Below are 18,306 nucleotides of genomic sequence, written 5' to 3' on the forward strand. Positions count from 1 at the left end.
CTTTCCCTCTGATCTGGTGCACAAATTGCTGCCTAGCGCCAAAGAAGGCACCCTTGCACCATGGTACAAGGGTGTCTCTGTTGTCAGCAGGATTGTTTTTGTGCAGAAGGGGGTACCAGGGAATCCTGGGAGGTATTTTCCTCCGTCTATGTGTGCTGCATTCTGCAGCACACATAGAAAGAGGAAACAACAAGATATTTCTATTCTTTGCCCGAGCCCTGGGGAGTTATACAGTTCCGACACATTCTCAGTTTACAGATTGTTGTAAATCTGGAATGCATCAAATCCCATTGGTGTTGTGTGGGAAAACTGACTGCAACACCTATAGAACACTGACATTGGTGCATTGGAGCATTGGCTTACACCATATCTACAAGGCCGTGAAAACCATGCAAAGTGGCTCTGCATGGCCTTGGAGATATGTACCTGCACTATGTGCCACTTGTGTGTCACAAAAACTGATGCACCGGCAGCACACATAGCTTGTAAATAAGCCTCTATGGGTTTAATTACTAAGGTTTGAAGGAGCATGTCTGCATAATTTTGTAATGCGAGCACAGCCCAATTTTCTCTGTGCACCCTCGGGCTTCTATAATAGTAAGTAAATAGACACTATGCTTTTTGCTGCTTTGCTCAATGCAAGCACCAAAGTAAAACATTAGTAAATAGCCCCTATAAGTGTATACCCTGCCCTGACTTAAACTATTTTACTAATTGAAATAGAACACTGATGTTCTCAATTGTCAGATTTTCATTTTCTTCTCAAGGTTCTGAAAAATATAAATCAAAATCGTTATTAGCGTTCAAAACTTCAGAATCAATTATAAGGAGGAGCAATTAAAAAGAAAACTGATGGTAGGCAAGGTGAAAGACATTGTCTCTAACTTTAAGCCTGACTGCTCATAGGCCAAGTTACAGGGCTACACACAGGATATTTTAGTGTTTGATGCGGATAACACTGACAGGGATTGTGGCTGTTGCTTCAGCAGGGTTAACACCACACTCAACCAACAACCAAGTTTCTCGAAGTTTTTTAATATAGTTTTCAGAGGTATTCATGTACATAATATTAACATTAATAGATTTGTGTTGAAAAGATTTTTAAATTGATGTGTTATATATGATAACAATTTTAGATGTTAATAATAGTGACGTAAATATAATAATGTTTTTAAGAATTATTTGTAATTTTTTATGTGTAGTTATTTTTACACTAAATGTGTAATTTATCATTTAGTAGTAGAATGTTGAGTTTGGAAGTCATAGGTTAGGAAATCATTTATATGATAAATTATTATTTTCTAAACTCATATTTTATTTAAATATTTCAGTAGTAATTAATTATGTAAATTGTTAATAAATACATTGTTATTTAAGTTATTTAGGTATATTTTGTGATTTTAATGTTTATGTTATTTTTGTATCTTTAATTTTAAAAATGTATATTTTATTTGTGCATTGTTGTTTTTTTTAGACGTACAGGTAGGGAAGTTATTTAAGCTATATGTTTTAGTTTATTTTTTAGTTTAATAGTCAATTTGGAATAATTATGCTATTTGTTTAATTGATCCTTTTCTGTTGTTCACCTAAGTGCTAATTGATTATTCAAGGTATATAATACAATTTGTAAAATGTATTTTATATTTATTACTTTTATATATATTGATTGTTATTATTGTTCTATATTATTGGGTTACGGGTACTGGGAGGGAAGTTGATTTTTTAATATGTTTTATTAGTTACATCATTGCTAATATTTTTTACATTAAATGTTATGAATTTATATTATATATATTATTTATGTTGAATACGTCTTAATCATTTGATGCTATTAGGTATCTAAATGTTTGTTTAAAAAGTATTGAGATTTGGAATGGTATATGTAACCCTTTGTAAATCCAACACTTTTTATATTTTTGCTTACATTGGAGTAGGAATAGTGAATCAAATTCTCCAAAATCCGTCACTTTCGCCAATGTTTAAAAAGCTATGGAAATAGTAAATCTATCCCTTCCAAAGTCCAACACTTCCCCTACAGTTGTTTAGATTGATGAAGGACTTGTAAATTCCACCCATTCAAAGTTCAACATTGAAGTGGAAGTAGTAAATCCATCCCTTCCAAATTCCAACAATGTCCTCACTGTTGGTTATATTGGAGTAGGAAGAGCAAATCTAACCCCTCCAAAGGTCAACTCTTTCCTTACAGTTATTTAGATTGGAGAGGGAATAGTAACTCTATACCTTCAAAAATTCAACACTTACCCTACAGTTATTGGATTGTAAAGGGAGAAATAATCTAACCCTTCAGAAATCCAAAACTCTTTCTCTGCCTTTTCTTAAACTGAAGTTTGAATAGGAAATTTAACACTACAAGTCCAACAGTTTTCCTAAATTTGATGCAATTGAAGTAAGATTAGTTAACCTGACTCATTTGAAGACCAACACCTTACCTAGGGCCCCTTTATACATTTAAGCTCCTATGATTAACATTTTTTTTTAAGTATACATACTGCGTTTTCTTTAAAAAAAAACACGTATATATTTTTATATATTTACTTCAACACTAAAGCTATGTTATGTGCCAGTGATCCAAGGGAATTTCCACTACTCGACACTTTTTATTATTTTTCGATATCAGAGGTTGTATAATATTCACAATCAATACTCAATCCTTATCTTACTGACTTAACAATCTAAGTGATACTTTTTAAAATCTTGCTCTCATGTCACACATTCTTCAAAAGAGAATAGGCAAAAAGTGCATTCAGAAATTGGGCTTTTTGATCATCTACATTTTATCATTTGATTTTTTTTTTCTTCATTTTTGACACTACTTGTATGGGTCATCCTTCAAGTCCATTGCTGTTTCTCCATTGTCACTTTATCTTATTTATTTACCTTATTAGATATTGGTGCTAAGACATAAAGGCCCTCATCACAACCCTGGCGGTCGGTGTTAAAGCTGCGGTAATACCGCCCATAGGCTGATGGTTAAAAAAAATTAATCACGACCATGGCAAAAACCGCCAACATAGACAGCCACTTTAACACTCTGACCACCACGGCGGTAGAAACAAACACCGCGGCGGTAACCGCCAACAGACAGACGGAACACAATGTACCGCCCACTGTATTACAACAGACCTAACCGCCACCTTTTCCGGGGCGGTACCAATGCCATCAAAAGCACGGCGGAAACAGAACTTGGAACGGAAACCACTCACTTCTCGACACCCAACGAAGAACCAGGATGCCATGGAGCCCGAGTTACAGGTCCTGCCCATGCTGGTTTACCTCCTCTTCCACCAGGAGCAGCAAAGACGCCGGTGACGACCACGGTGAGTACTGCACCTAGCACACTGGGGAGGGGGGAGGAAAGAGAGAGTGACACACACGCAGCAAGCAACACCCCCACCCCCACCCTCACCCACAACACCATACACACAAACACATGTTGCAACATGACATGTACACTCCGTAGCCCTCTGGAAGAACCCAAGGACAAAATTAAATGATTGTAACAAGTGTAATTATAAAAAAATCAGATAGGCCAAAATAAATTTAAATCATCAGTATATACAAATATGTACAGCAACTACACAAGTCCGGATAGTATTGCAATCATTGTCCGTGGACCAGTGATCCCAAAATGCATGGGTGAAGCCCACACATAATACCTGACTCGAAACAGAGTGAATACTGCTGGGGCATCAGATTGAAAATGAACAGGCACCTCAGGCGGAGGGGGAGGGGGGCACCTCAGCCAGATGATGGACGATGCCACTGCTCCACGAGGGGGCTCCATGCCCACAGTTTGTTCCTGGGGAGTGCAAAGCCACAGTCTCTCAAGTCTCACAAGTGGGTGGTTTGCCCACTGCTTTATCCTGGGGAGTGCAAAGCCACAGTCTCTCAAGTCTCACAAATGGGTGGTTTTCCCACTGCTTTATCCCGGGGAATGCAAAGCCACAGTCTCACAAGTGGGTGGGGTGCCCACTGCTTTATCCTGGGGAGTGCAAAGCCACAGTCTCTCAAGTCTCACAAGTGGGTGGTTTGCCCACTGCTTGGTCCTAGAGAGTGCAAAGCCACAGTCTCTCGAGTCTCTCAAGTGGGTCCACTGCCCACTTCTTTATCCTGGGGAGTGCAAGGCCACAGTCTCTCTAGTGGATGTTTTTCTCCACTGGTTCTGGAGGGGGCATTGTGCCCAGAGTGCTTCATCCTGCAAAGGACTGTGTGAGTGGATGCTTTTCTCCACTGGTTCTGAAGGGGGCATTGTGCCCAGAGTGCTTCATCCTGCCAAGGATTAGGGTTGTGGATGCTTTTCTACACTGGTTCTGGAGGGGGCTTGGTGCCCAGAGTGCTTCATCCTGCCAAGGATTGGGGTAGTGGATGCTTTTCTCCACTGGTTCTGGAGGGGGCATTGTGCCCAGAGTGCTTCATCCTGCCAAGGACTGTGTGAGTGGATGCTTTTCTCCACTGGTTCTGGAGGGGGCATTGTGCCTAGAGTGCTTCATCCTGCCAAGGATTGGGGTTGTGGATGCTTTTCTCCACTGGTTCTGGAGGGGGCCTTGTGCCCAGAGTGCTTCATCCTGCCAAGGATTGGGGTTGTGGATGCTTTACTCCACTGGTTCTGGAGGGGTCTTAGTGCCCAGAGTGCTTCATCCTGCCAAGGATTGGGGTTGTGGATGTTTTTCTCCACTGGTTCTGGAGGGGTCTTGGTGCCCAGAGTGCTTCACATGCAGTGTGGCAGGTCCCCTTCCCTCACCTGGGTGTGTGTGCCATGAGATTGCCTGGGAACAGGTAGCATGATACTCCATGGAGGCAGAGACACACTCCACCCTGCTGCGACTTTGCCTGCCACCTGCTGGTACAAACAGTGCTGGGTGTCGTGCCTCATGTACGCTGTGCAGGGTCCAGGACGTCTCCTTAAGCCTCAGACGACTGCCCACTGGGGATGTTAGCCACGTCGGCTGTGGTGGCACTGTCTGAGCACGTTGTGGGGCTGGTGGCGGTGGTTGCGGCTGTGTCTGTGGCAGAGATGCTGCAGATGGAGGATGTGTCACCACCTGTGGAGGGAGACAGCAGGACGTCTCCTGCAGCCTTGGATGGCTGCCCACTGGGGATGATGCTGGGGACTGTTGCAGAGGCAGCAGACGTGCAGGTGGCGGTGCAGGTGGCGGTGTTCTCCGCCGTACAGGTTGCTGTTCTGGTTGCCAGAAGGGGTGACTCTGGTCCCTCAGCCAGAGACTCCGTGCCCTGTCCTGACTTCCCCTTCACCTTGTGTCCCTTCCCCACCTTGGATGTCACTGCTGGTCCCTTGGCACAGTCCCCTTTTGGCTTGGAGGAGCCCTTGCTGGGTGGTTGGTGCGGCTTTTCCCTATGGCATGTGGGCACCTTCTTCACCTTGGCAGGTGGCGGAATGGGCTGATCCTTGGCCTTGCTAGGTGGCACACTGGCAGCCCTGATGGGTGCCACCCGCGATGTTACCGGACTTGCTGAGACCACAGTGCTGGAGGATTTGGTGGCTGAGGTGCTGGGCTGGGACCTCAACATCCTGGCCCTAGGGGAAGGACGATGGGTGGGAGGTGTAGGGAAGAGGTCATCATCATCATCATCATCATCATCACTCATGAGCTTTATTCGGTCAAATTTAACCATCAAAGCAATACAATTGCAGCTAAAAATAACAGTAAATGCATAATAAATACATAATAAAAATAGGATTAAACAATCAATTAGTCATAAAAAAGAAAAAGAAAAAGAAAACAGATATGCTCAAAATCCTTAGCATACTTCCCCAATAAGCTATCTAATGGCCTATATAATGATAAAAAAACATCTCTCATTGTCATCCGATATGCATCAAACAATGGATCACAATAATCATAACATTATTGCATAAAATCAAAGCATAAATACATTTAAGAACTATAATTACTTGAAGACAGATCATTTTGGCTTTTTAAGAGGCGTATACGTATGTGCCATGCGGCCACAAGGAGCTTGCTGACCGCACAGAATAAAAAAGTGGGGGTTTCTCTAATCATCAGCCTTAAAACATCTTTACAATGTCTCATGCCCATATTCCTACAGGCTGGGTGAATCCACTTTCGCCGAGCTATCCCATAGGCAGGATAAATGAACATGAAATGTACTAGAGTTTCCAAAGTACAGTTACAGCTAGGGCATAGATCAGTTGTCAGTGCAGGTCACCACATACTAGTAAAAGACCTCAAACGTAAGCACCCAGACCGGAAACAGACATACAAGCTTTTGTTTACTAAATCAGGGATTAAATCCAGGAAGGGTTCAAAGTGAGGGTGCCACTTGAAGTCAAGAAATTGGGATGTCAATTGACCATATGACGTACATATCAAGTACCTGTTCCTGACGTAAGACCAATAAACTAATTTCAGATTATGTTTATGAGCCCTCCTTAGATTATGGGGTTGACTCCAGAAGTCCCTAAATCCCAGAATGTGAAACCATCTCACAATATAATTAAGACAAGGAATAGAAAGTGCATTAGTTCTCCCTAAAATGTCTTGTAGAGACTCCTTATACACAGCTAATTCCGGGGTAGTCCAAATTCGTACCCAAAAAAGTAAGGGTCTTTGGTCTATTACGTCAGAAATACAGAAGAATCCAAGGTCCAGGAACATTGGGATCAATGGGGTATTACAAGGGCATGCCAAAAGGGATCTTATAAACCTATTTTCCCCCACAGATAATGTGCTAATCTCTGCACCATAAGACGCTGCACCCTTGGCCTTTAGAAGAAAAATTTTGATAGCTGGAGAGACAGCTTTTGCAGTAGTAGATTTATAAAACCGCAAAATAGCCCCAGATCTATGTGCTAAAAGTGCTGTACTCTTATCAACTTGGGCCTCCCATTGCATGTTGTTACTTATTCTTACCCCCTGGTAATCAACAGAGCTTACCTTACTTAAGGCAGCCCCACTGAGTAAAATAGTACCTGCTTCCACGCCAATCAGGCTATAGCCCGTGCACCATACTGATTCGGTAATCCCATATACCAGGAGGGGCCGCTGTTCACTGAATCAGGGAGTGTAGTGGGAGAAACCTGCTCTTGCATTGACCAAGCCGTTGCCCATCTGCTGGACATAGTGACCCCGCAGACAGTATGAGGTTACAATGGATGTTAAACTCAGGTCAGCAGAAATCACTAGGCACCAGGGATTTTTTATTTTTTTAAAGATGAGAAGTGACCCCTTAGACAAGAGTTGCTCCCCTGGAGGACAATTTTATTTTAGGCCATTTCTTGGGGGCAGGTTGGCCTATTTCGATTAGGCTGATCTGCCGCCAGGGGGGGCGCAAGCCACTAGATACCAGGGATTGGTGTGTGTGTGTTTTGTTTGGGGGGGCAGCCCCTTGGGCAAGGGTCACTCCCCATGGGGGCACATTACTGTTGGCCATTCCTGCTCCCCCTGTTGTCCTGTTTTTTGTAGAAAGCCCACCAAACACCAGGGAAGACTTTGTTTAAAAAAAAGAGGGAGGGTATGGCCATACCCCACACCAAATAAATGGGAACAAAGTTGTTCTGCCCACTGGTGGGCAGATGGGGCAATTACCCCCGATCCACTCCCGCAAATTTGGCGTGAGTAGCTTATGTGGACAAAAAGTTATGAGGGCCTAAGCGCAAACTTCCTCAAATAACCAAAAAAAGGCTAGGCACAGGAGGGGAAAAGGCCTGGCAGCAAAGGGGTAAATGTATACATGGTAGATTTCAAAGGATTGTAATGTCAGTATGCCTTAGAACCTAATATTGTGGTGGAAAGGCACTCTTTTTATTCACTTAAGCAAATATAAAATAAAACTATTGTTGAATATGTTGGGGCTTTGGGAATATTAGAGGCAGTGTTGCTCAGTATAACCTGATCAAACAGTAACATATAAAAGCTCATGAAAAATGATTTTCTAGCAGAAATCCTACTCTTGATGAAATCATTAATATAGTTAATTGCTAGAGAGGTTTATGTTATCCTCTACAGTATTGTCAGGAAGTGATAACTGTTGAAAATACACACATTAATAGCGCACATAAAGAAAGACAAGGCATTGGGAGAGTGAAAGACAGAAGAAAGTGTTGTGATAAAGATGTGAGTCTTGCACACAAGTTGGTAGTAGTACTGACTGCTCCGCTGTTAGACACACATATATAACATAAAAAGAGTTTGCAGGTCAAATGATAGAATTGTTAAAGTGAGTTAAAGTTTGATTGTGTGAAGGCAGTTGCATTCGTAGATCACAGTATCAATAGGGTTGGGTGTTTTCAGAAAATGTTACATTCTGAAGGCAAGTGCATTCACATAATGTTATATGTAGGGGAAGAAGAAAAAGAAATCATGGGATTGGTTCAGTACAACACTTAACAAGTGAGTAACATGCCTGCCTTGTTAGTACAACAATTGGAAGGAAAATTGAATGCAGTTGTGAGCAGAATCATTGATTTAAGGAGTCACTGGCCAAGGAATCACAAGATCCCACAACATTAGTTACTTCATTCAGATCATACAAATATTTGTGCTGGCCGGTTGGTGTAGCCTATGCATGTAGCGGATTTCAGAAACAAATTCCCTATTCAAATGAATCAAAAGAGTCATGGCGTTCCAGGGCAACATTTCTATATTTGCAGAAATAGCTGAATCCTTCAAGGAAATTGTAACAAATACCTTATCAATTTTTACCAGAAAAAAGTATGATTACAACTTGACGCACACTGTTGACTATTTGGGGCATTTGGTTATGCAATCTGGTATTAAACCAAAAAAAGATCTGGTTGATGCTGTTTTTAAATCATCCAAACCTAAAGATAAGGAGCATCTAAGATATTTCAATGGCTGTTGTGACTATTATTTATGTTTCATTTAAATTTATACTACAAAAATGGAGCCTATAAAGAAAATGGTAAAGATAAATGTAGCATTTGAATAGAGATGTGAAGTAGAAAATGTATTCAACTTATTTAGTGCCCAATATGCTGACTGACATGTAGGGCAGCAATAATGGCCCTCTTCTTTTGTATGTCTTTGGCAGCTTTTTATATTGTCCTCAGCAGAGGTTCAGGGTCTTCATTGTCATTTCCACAGTTTACCTCCAGGGACTGTATTACACAAAGTGACATGGAATGCAATAGGTGTTTGCGCCCGCTCTACACACCCTCAATCCTCTTTGGTATTACAGATGGGACTGCAGACACTTGGCAAGCCCCTTCTGTAATAGAGATATCACTTGTGGACATATAGCACCAGTGCTATTGTTAGACGGCATTCCCTCATTTGCATGGGGGAATCTCTTTGCTTTTGCTCCTGCACCCAATTACAGACTGGACACAGAGGCAAACATGCCTTTAGAAGGTGCACTGAAAGGTTGCCAAAAAAGGTGGTGCACTTTCAGAAAAGGGGTCCTGTGGACCCCCCAGGCATTCTCTTGCAGATGGGTGCATGAGTCACTGCACCCGCCTGCCAAGGAATCTCTAATCCCTCTGAAAAATGCAGGCGGGTTTCTGCCTACACAGAGAATCACAGAGCATCTTTTAAACAGCTGCTCCGTATTTCTCTTAAATGCACTGTCCTGGGGCAGCGCAAGTTTGCGGCTGTTCTGAGGGCTGTGCCTTCTGCCTAATAGGGCACACTTTCTCTGTTTGCACCAAGCACATGTGCCTAAGGTGTGCTGTGACACAAACAGGGAAAGTGTGCCTTATAGGTAATATGGGCTCAGGTGTTTTTTGGCCAGCCTCTTTTCTGCTTGCCTTATGGGGTCCAATAGAAAGCTGTGCTTGTGTTGGAGTCTTGTTCTCTTCTAATTGTGTACCTTGTCCATTTCCATATTTTTCTTATTAACAATGGAATCTATGTTCTCTTGCTTCCATCCGGTGAGTAGTTCCAGGCTAGAGATGTTTTGAGGTAAGAAAATGTGTAAGATTGTCCTCATGTTACTGATGTGGAAGACTGGCAGTTTGGGGATGATGCTTGTTATCATCTGACTATCATTCTGATTCATACATAGAGTGTGAACAGAACACAGCTCCCCTTTAGCAAACAATATTTTGCTATTTTAAAATTAGGCTTCAACATCATTTGGTATCCATTGGCTCATGTTACTTGTTCCATCTGTGGTGTCCATTTACTTATTTCTCTCTCTCTCTTTTCTGTGGAAGTGATGCACAGTAAAGTTTGGTCTTTTGGATATTCACTGACAACCAGCCTGAGAAAAATGAAAAAAAAAACACAAAGTATGGGCATTAAGGGGCATCTGCCTGTTTTTATTTATTTTTAATTTTTTTATACAACCTCCCTCCTTAAGCTTCTTTGAGGCCCCAGGGACCTCATCGCCAGGGGCCTAGAAACTTAATAGGTTGAAGGGAACTATGGGAACCCCATTCCCCATGGCCAAATCTGTTGCGGTGTCCTGAACACCCCATTTCTCAGGACACCTTTGTTTCCCCTGAAGTCTTATGTGCTCCATGCCTGTTCTTTTTCAGACAAGAAAACATAGAATTACTTCTGCCCAATGGGAGCAAAAGCAAAGTAGCACCCGCCAGCTGGGAGCAGTGCCGACTACCACTGCAGCCAGGGTGGGTGCTAGCAGGGCAGTCAGCAGGGCTATGTGGGGACAATGTGCCTCCCCTCCAGCCTGCAACTTTCAAAATGATGTGGAGTGCCAGAGGTGAGCACTCCACTTTTGTACAAAACCCCCCAAAATGTATTGCTGACTCCTATGCAACCCAAGGGGCAGCTTGCTGGGAGCTGGCGGGGACTCAGCCCTGGGGCTCCCCCTTTGGTTCATAATAAAAAATAAAGATATGGTTGTCCAGAGTGGGCACTAGGACAACCCAAAAAATAATAAATGAATATTAATATTCACTGCTACTTGCAAGAAGCACCCCATTGTGCCCTGCAATACATGGTTGTTACCATATATTTATTGGAGCCTGGTGGTGCACCTAGTAGGGGCAGGGGAACTATCAAGCATTTTTTTTAATGTCTCCTAGGCCATGAAATCCATGACCATAGGAGAGCCTACCATTTTGTTTCTAGAACCCTAAACTAGACTTCTATGCTCTTCAGCTGCAGTGGGAGACACCTTCATATTGATTTCATGGCTGCACTGTGTGGCCAGTACAATGTTTAAAGAAAGACGTAAAAAAAGTGTTTTTTACTGATGCGTTATTAAACTTATTTTATGACACTTTTATTAAACATTGCAATGTGTGAATTTATGAAACATACATTTGATTACAATTATTGGTGATGTTAAGACAAAAAACGTAAATCTGTTTTATTTATGTTGATGTGTGGACCCCTTGATAAAGCATTATATTTTGCTTTATATTATGACGTTCTCACCCTTTGACAAAATCCATACATCTGCCTCACTTAAAATGACACCTGTATGTTGTTACATGACATAGTGAGCCCACAGGGTTGGACGCCCAATCCCATAGTAGGGCTGGGTCCTGCGCTCAACACCACATTGCTTTTGGTGATAGACACCTTAGTTTACTTTGAAAAAACATCAAAGTTCACAAAAAAAAAGCTTGAAGTGATGTTATAGTTAGAAATTTTCCTTATATATGTTTAAGTTGCTTAAATTGTTATATTTTAAATTACAACAAATTGAAATTCAATAAAAAACAAAGGTTTAAGGGACGTTACAGTTAGGTGAAAATTCCATTTAAAACATACCATTTTAAAAGAACAAAACAACTGAAATTTACCAATTAAAATCAGCTCAAGTAGCTATAACTAGTGCCCTAAAGTAACTTTTACTTGAGCCCTCCACATACACTACCAATTATCTTCCATATTACTTCACTCATGATATGTTCTATGAATACATTGATCACATCACTGCAGCATCCAAAATTACATAACTGATGACAACACTGTGTATGGTGAGGATGAGTTACTGTTACTTTAGGGCAAAAGGTCAAGGGTTCTTGACATAGGTGCACCTCTATTGTGCTATGCAGATCATCTCAATTGTCATTCAGGCTGACACTTGCTGTCCCTCCATTGCCTGCACCTGTGTACTTGATAAACCTTCTGTCAAATTAAACCAACCCATTGCAGATGTTAGAAGTGATCTTGAAACTCGTGTTACAGTGGGTTTAGTAGTAGCTGGCAATAGTGTATGTTGCTGAGGTTGAGGGCCAACAGCACCATCCTCTCTGGAGGTTGGTTTTTGCACTTCAGTTCTGCCCTGGCATTTGAATTTCTATATCACCTTTTTTTACTGACAATTGAGGTCTTGTTAATTGAGATATCAAATTCTGAGAAAGGAATGAAAGTTTCCAGCAACTTTCTTATGATGGATCCAGTATTGTGGAAAAGATGTACTTCTGGGATGACACAATCTCTTTTTTTCAGCATGTGACTGGTGTTGAAGTGGATGATTAAGTTGTTGCCCAAAGCTGCTGCTTCTTCACTGATGTTGCTAAAGGTTTGTTCCACTTTTTGTAAATGGTCCTACAACAGGTGCAGAAAGGGATCAGTCTGGCTCATTGTACTCTCCTTGCTTACTTTCTTTTTCATTATCTCAAAAGGGAGTAGTATTTGGATCAGGCACTCCACTAGCATTGTTTGTCCATCTCTGTCATCATGGTGTTGGCAATTGCATTCCCTTAGAAATGCGTTATCATTGATAGGCCTGTGTTGCTCAAAGAGATGTTGCAGCATATAGTAGGTTGAGTTTGAATGTGCTGGGGCCTCCTGTATGTAGACATAGAGGTACATTATTAGCATGCTGAAAAATCCTCAGGTGCTTCTGGACTTTGAATGAATGAGTAAAATGAGTGGAAATCCCACGATAGGTACCCAGTAAGTTATTGACTACTTCTTCTGATTTGAGGAAGTCCTGCAAAGTTAGGTTTATACAATGTGCAAAGCACAGGCTTCTATATCCTCCACTGGTCATGGTTTGACAATATTACTGCCATTGTCAATGGAAAGTAATCCACTGCTGAGATCTCTGAGTTGAAGTCATTCATAGACCTTAGTAATAAATGTGTTCAAGATGTTGGCAGCTGTATGTGATTTCTCCATGCTAAAAATGGCAAGTGTTGCATATCTCTGGATGCCCCTAAAAAGCAGTTTGTTGTTTGCTTTATTCCTTTGAAGGAGATCTAGTGTGCAGTGATGAACATGTTGTCTATTGCTTGATGACTGATTTACATGTCTGTCATCAGATGGGTGGACTAGACAGTATTCTCCTTCATAGCTTTGCCACCCAATTACAGCACATGATGATGCAGTACTTGAATAGCAAAAGTGGAAAAATAGGTCCAGTTTTTAAACTTCCATTTTGGGCAGAAGGCCTTCACCAATTCAAGAAACAAAGGAGGCTGCTAACAGTTTTGCCAGCTTCCAATTTGTATAAATGGACATCATTGTGGATTTGGTGAACATAGCCTTGATAGGGTTTTTTGTGACTATTTTCTCTGTGATACCTCCTCTAGTGACCAATGGGAGCAGATAGGTTGCTTAACGCTTTGTAGTGACTGTATCTCTCTGTCCTGTGTGCCCTTCTAAGGTTGCTGCGGGTGGTGATTGCATACTATGAGCGAAAGTCACAGAAAAGCATTAGAAGACATTGTTGTTATCTTCTTTTTCTTTACCACCACCTCTTCCTATCAGTTGAGCTTCTTTACTTTCATGACTAGCATCTATGTTTTTGTTGTGCTCTTCACACACAATTGCATGTTAATTTTTACAATGGCCAAGTTACCACAACTTTTTTGTGGAAAATTGAGCATTCTGTGGTGTGCTTCTTATGCAGAGTGTAAAGAAGTCTCAAACTGGAGAAGAAAGCTTTCTTTTTGTGGCAAAGCCTAAAGAACTTGTTCAGGAGAAGCTAAGCGTTTTTTTTCACATTTCTCTAGGATGACCTGCGACTCTGCTAGTGGTGATAGCTGCACATTTTTGGGGTCCAATTAAAAATACACAAGCATGGGATGTTGGTGGAATTTTATGATGAAGAACAGGTTGAACAGAGGTGAGTTGTACTTCCTGTGCACACTCTTCACACTAACAATCACTGGCTCATCATCACCTTCCTGTCTTCCAAGGCTATTGAAACCCTTCCTTTTCCCCCATTTCTCAAAGGGGTCTTGGTTGGGTCCCAACCTATATCGAGATCATTGGAAGGCGGATTGGAGAAATGGGGGAAGTGCTTTTTCTTTACCTTGATGGAGACTGAATAGCTGAGGTGTCCTAAAAAGGAACAGGCACAACAACCTGCTCTGCAGACAGATCAACTATCTAGTCTCTTCCTACTTCTAGAAGATTAAGGGGCTGATTCTAACCCCGGCGGTCTTCGACCGCCGGGGCGAGGGTCGGCGGGAGCACCGCCGACAGGCCGGCGGTGCCCCGCAGGGCATTCTGACCGCTGCGCTTTGGCCGCGGTCAGAAAGGGTAAACCGGCGGTCTCCCGCCGGTTTACCGCTGCCCTCAGAATCCCCCATGACTGCGCAGCTTGCTGCGCCGCCATGGGGGATTCTGACCCCCCCTACCGCCATCCTGTTCATGGCGGGAAAGCCGCCATGAACAGGATGGCGGTAGGGGGGGTCGCGGGGCCCCTGGGGGCCCCTGCCATGCCCATGCCAATGGCATGGGCACGGCAGGGGCCCCCGCAAGAGGGCCCCGCAAGGTATTTCAGTGTCTGCCTTGCAGACACTGAAATACGCGACGGGTGCTACTGCACCCGTCGCACCTTCCCACTCCGCCGGCTCGATTACGAGCCGGCATCCTCGTGGGAAGGGAGTTTTTCCCTGGGCTGGCGGGCGGTCTTTTGGAGACCGCCCGCCAGCCCAGGGAAAAACTCATAATACCCTCCGCGGTCTTCTGACCGCGGAGCGGTATTATGGGGGCGGAATTCTGGCGGGCGGCCTCCGCCGCCCGCCAGAATCAGAATCACCCCCTAAGTGTTACAGGCTGTGTGATCTGTTGTTGATTTTACTTTGAAGATTCAATTTGCTGCATGTACAATTTGATTTCAGACTCACTGTTCTCCATATCTATAATCACTGCAGCATTGAGAGACAGTAGCTTTGGTTTTGGGGGTGGTGCTCTTGATTCAGGAATGATCCTCCTCCCAGAGGAGGGTGCAACAGGTATGTACCTTCAAGAAATATGAGAACACTTGATGGCAGTGACAGTCCTGGCAATAACATCTTCTTCTTCTCACTGGTCATTTGCCAGGCAGAAGCCTCCTTCTTTATGTTTACATGGATTAGCACTTAGCAGAAGCAGAAACACTTAGTAGAGGACTATGGTGTTGCAGTGAGCTAATTTGCAAACTTCTCTCTTTCTTAGAAATGTGTGTGATGTGGTATCTCAAGCACTGCAGGTAATAATAATGAAACAGGAAGGGAAGTCAATTAGGCTTGGGCAATCGAGCTAATGTAATAAAAGACGGTATCATCATCATCACAAGTGCTTAGCAATAGTGTAGGCATGCATGAACTAATTATCTTTTGCTAGGCATTACCAGAAGAAAAAGCTGAATTGGTGTCAAGCAAAAACCAAATAAATCAATTAATTAATTGTTGGTGCATCTTTAGGGCCCATGGGTACCTATAAAATCAAATAATTGTTGATGTCCCTGCATGCAATATTCAAGGGGAAATGGGGGGCAGGCAAAAATTAAATAAATGATTTAGGCAATTGCTGGTGCCCCTCCAGGGCCCATAGAAAACCTATGGGAGGTGGGGGCAGTCAACAAATTAAATAATTGAATTAAACAATAGCTGGTGCCCCCCCAGGTCTCATAAGGACCTGGGGGCAGGGGGATTGTATCAGATTATCCTTTTGTCCTGTAGCCAATTTTCAATATACCGACACTCGTATTGATATTTTCCAATTCATAAGAAAATTAAATTTGTTGAAAATATTTACTCAACAAAATGATAAGTCTAGTTTACACAAAAACAAAGTGGATATGGATGTGGATTCTATGGATTTGTCTAAAGAACTTTGAATTGGGGATATTGAAGGTTTGGCCACTTTGAGAGAATTGGGAGTAGGGGAGAGACTGGGGGATAACGAAAGGGAGTTAATCAATGATTTGGGACTAGAGACAGGTAGGACGAGTGGTAGCATGTTTAGACCCAAATCTGGATGCAATCCCACTACCCCGCATGACTATATTGATGCTTTTCATGAAGCAGTGGAATTTGATTTGATAAAACTATGGAAGGAAAGTAAGAATACTTTTTCCAATAACCTAACACTGGGCCAACGTAGAGTACTTTATATGCTAAGGGATGCTACATCTTTCATAATCAAACCAGCAAATAAAGGTGGGAATGTGGTGTTATGGGATTTGGAAAAATACCAACAAGACGCAAGGAGACAATTGATGTTATCAAACTGTTATGAGAGGTCAACAGTGGTAGCATATAAGTCCTCTGTGGAGTCTTATTATTCTCTGCTCTCGGATGGGTATGATCATGGCCTCCTCACGGATGATGAGTTACAATTTACTACAGTAAAGAAACCAGTGGTACCCTGCTTTTATATGTTGCCAAAAATTCACAAAGACAGTATGAATCCACCTGGGAGGCCCATGGTCTCAGCGAGACGTAACCTCTTTGAAAATAACTCAATATATCTTGACCATTTTTTATGTTTGTTAGAAATTGGGTTTCTGGTTGGCTAGGGTATGCACCTAAGCCAGCCAGAACCAACCCACTCTAGTCAGGGCAAGGGAGTTATGTGTCCAAGATAACCCATGCTCACTCCCTTGGTGGCTTGGCAACACGGAGGCAATGTGTAAAGCGTTTGCACAACACACAACACATGTGACGCAAAATATAAACCACAAAGTAAACACAAAACTGAGCTATGGAAAAATAAACTGTATTGCACAAAAAAACTTAGACTAAACATTACACGTTAGTAATACCCTCCTACCTTAGCAGTTGTCAGAATGTTACACAAGTTACTAATACTCTGCAAGAATACACAGTTGTCACTTTAGAACGCGTAAGTAACCAGGATTCTGAAACATAAGCAGTAGTCAGGAATTACAGTAAGAATTCTATGCACTTGTCATGGATACCCCGTAAATACCCATAAAAGGAACATTAGAAAATATATCACAAGTCTTAAAAAATACACATCAGCATGTCATGCCCATAAAAGAAACATCAACACATATATGTAATGTCATATAAGCAGGTAGGAACATATAAACCCCCCCAAGGTTCATTCTAGGCTCACTGAGCCAATATTTCCTAAAAAGTACCTGATTTCCTGAAGAAAAGGCACTCGTCATGCCTATAAGAGGAGCATGGGGGCCCCCGGCGCTCCTATGCACACAACGGGGGTCATGCGGTGCTCTTGGGGGAGAGGGGCAGTCTGCACCCTCTCCAATGCGATAAATGGGCCCCTCCTTGGGCCTGCGATCTTGGTGGAGGCCTCCCTCGGCCTCCATACACCCTGCATGTGGGGTGGGGGTGAGGAGAGGCCCAACAAGTAAGTATGGGGGCGAGAGGAAGGGACCTCCGTCGAGGTCTCCCTTCCCGGTCCTAGTAAAATAATAAAATTCTGCCTAATTTGAAAAGGAGCGTCATGCTCCTACGGCAGAGACAGGGGAAAAGGGGCATTCCCCTCACCTTCCCCCGAGTCCTGCTACTTCAAATGCAGAGCTCGGACCCCTCCTGGGGCCTGTGAAGACACACTCGCCCGCACCTGATGTGGTGCACGAGTGCTTCTGTTGATTCCCGGGCAGCTGCGGTGATCGCAGCAGAAGTGGAGGGCGGCTGGTGCCTCCGCGGTGCTCCCAGAAGTGGACAGTGCCCAGGGGCACCAATAGGAGCACGCTTGCTCCGTTTACCTTTTGCTCATGCCCTGGGGGCACTAGGAGGAGTGCGATCCTCGCGCTTTGTGAATGTAGGACGCCTGGGCTGGGCGGTGATTTGGGGCATGAAAAGAGCGCTTTTCAAAGCGCTAAGGCCAAATCTGTAGCCCGGGTTGCGATGGTGATCCTGGTGATGGCAAGCAGCGCTTTTCAAAGCGCTAGTGGGGCCCAAAATGAAGTAAGGCACTCTCCAGAGTGCGACACACAAAATCCCATGACACTAGAGCATTCCTCGTGCTCTAAATAATTACATGGGTCAGGGGCCACGGCACCCTGCCTCTGGGAACAGTGAAAGCAGAAAGGAGCATCGGGCTGGCGTACCCAGCAACAGGCCGAGCGCTAGAAAAATGCAGTCAGTGGCAAGTCCTCCTGTTGACCCAGCAGGTCACAGGTCAGCACAACAGCAGAAGTCCATGGCGGTCCCTG

This window comes from Pleurodeles waltl, chromosome 4_1 (genome assembly GCF_031143425.1).
Source record: "Pleurodeles waltl isolate 20211129_DDA chromosome 4_1, aPleWal1.hap1.20221129, whole genome shotgun sequence".
In the NCBI taxonomy this organism is placed as follows: Eukaryota; Metazoa; Chordata; class Amphibia; order Caudata; family Salamandridae; genus Pleurodeles; species Pleurodeles waltl.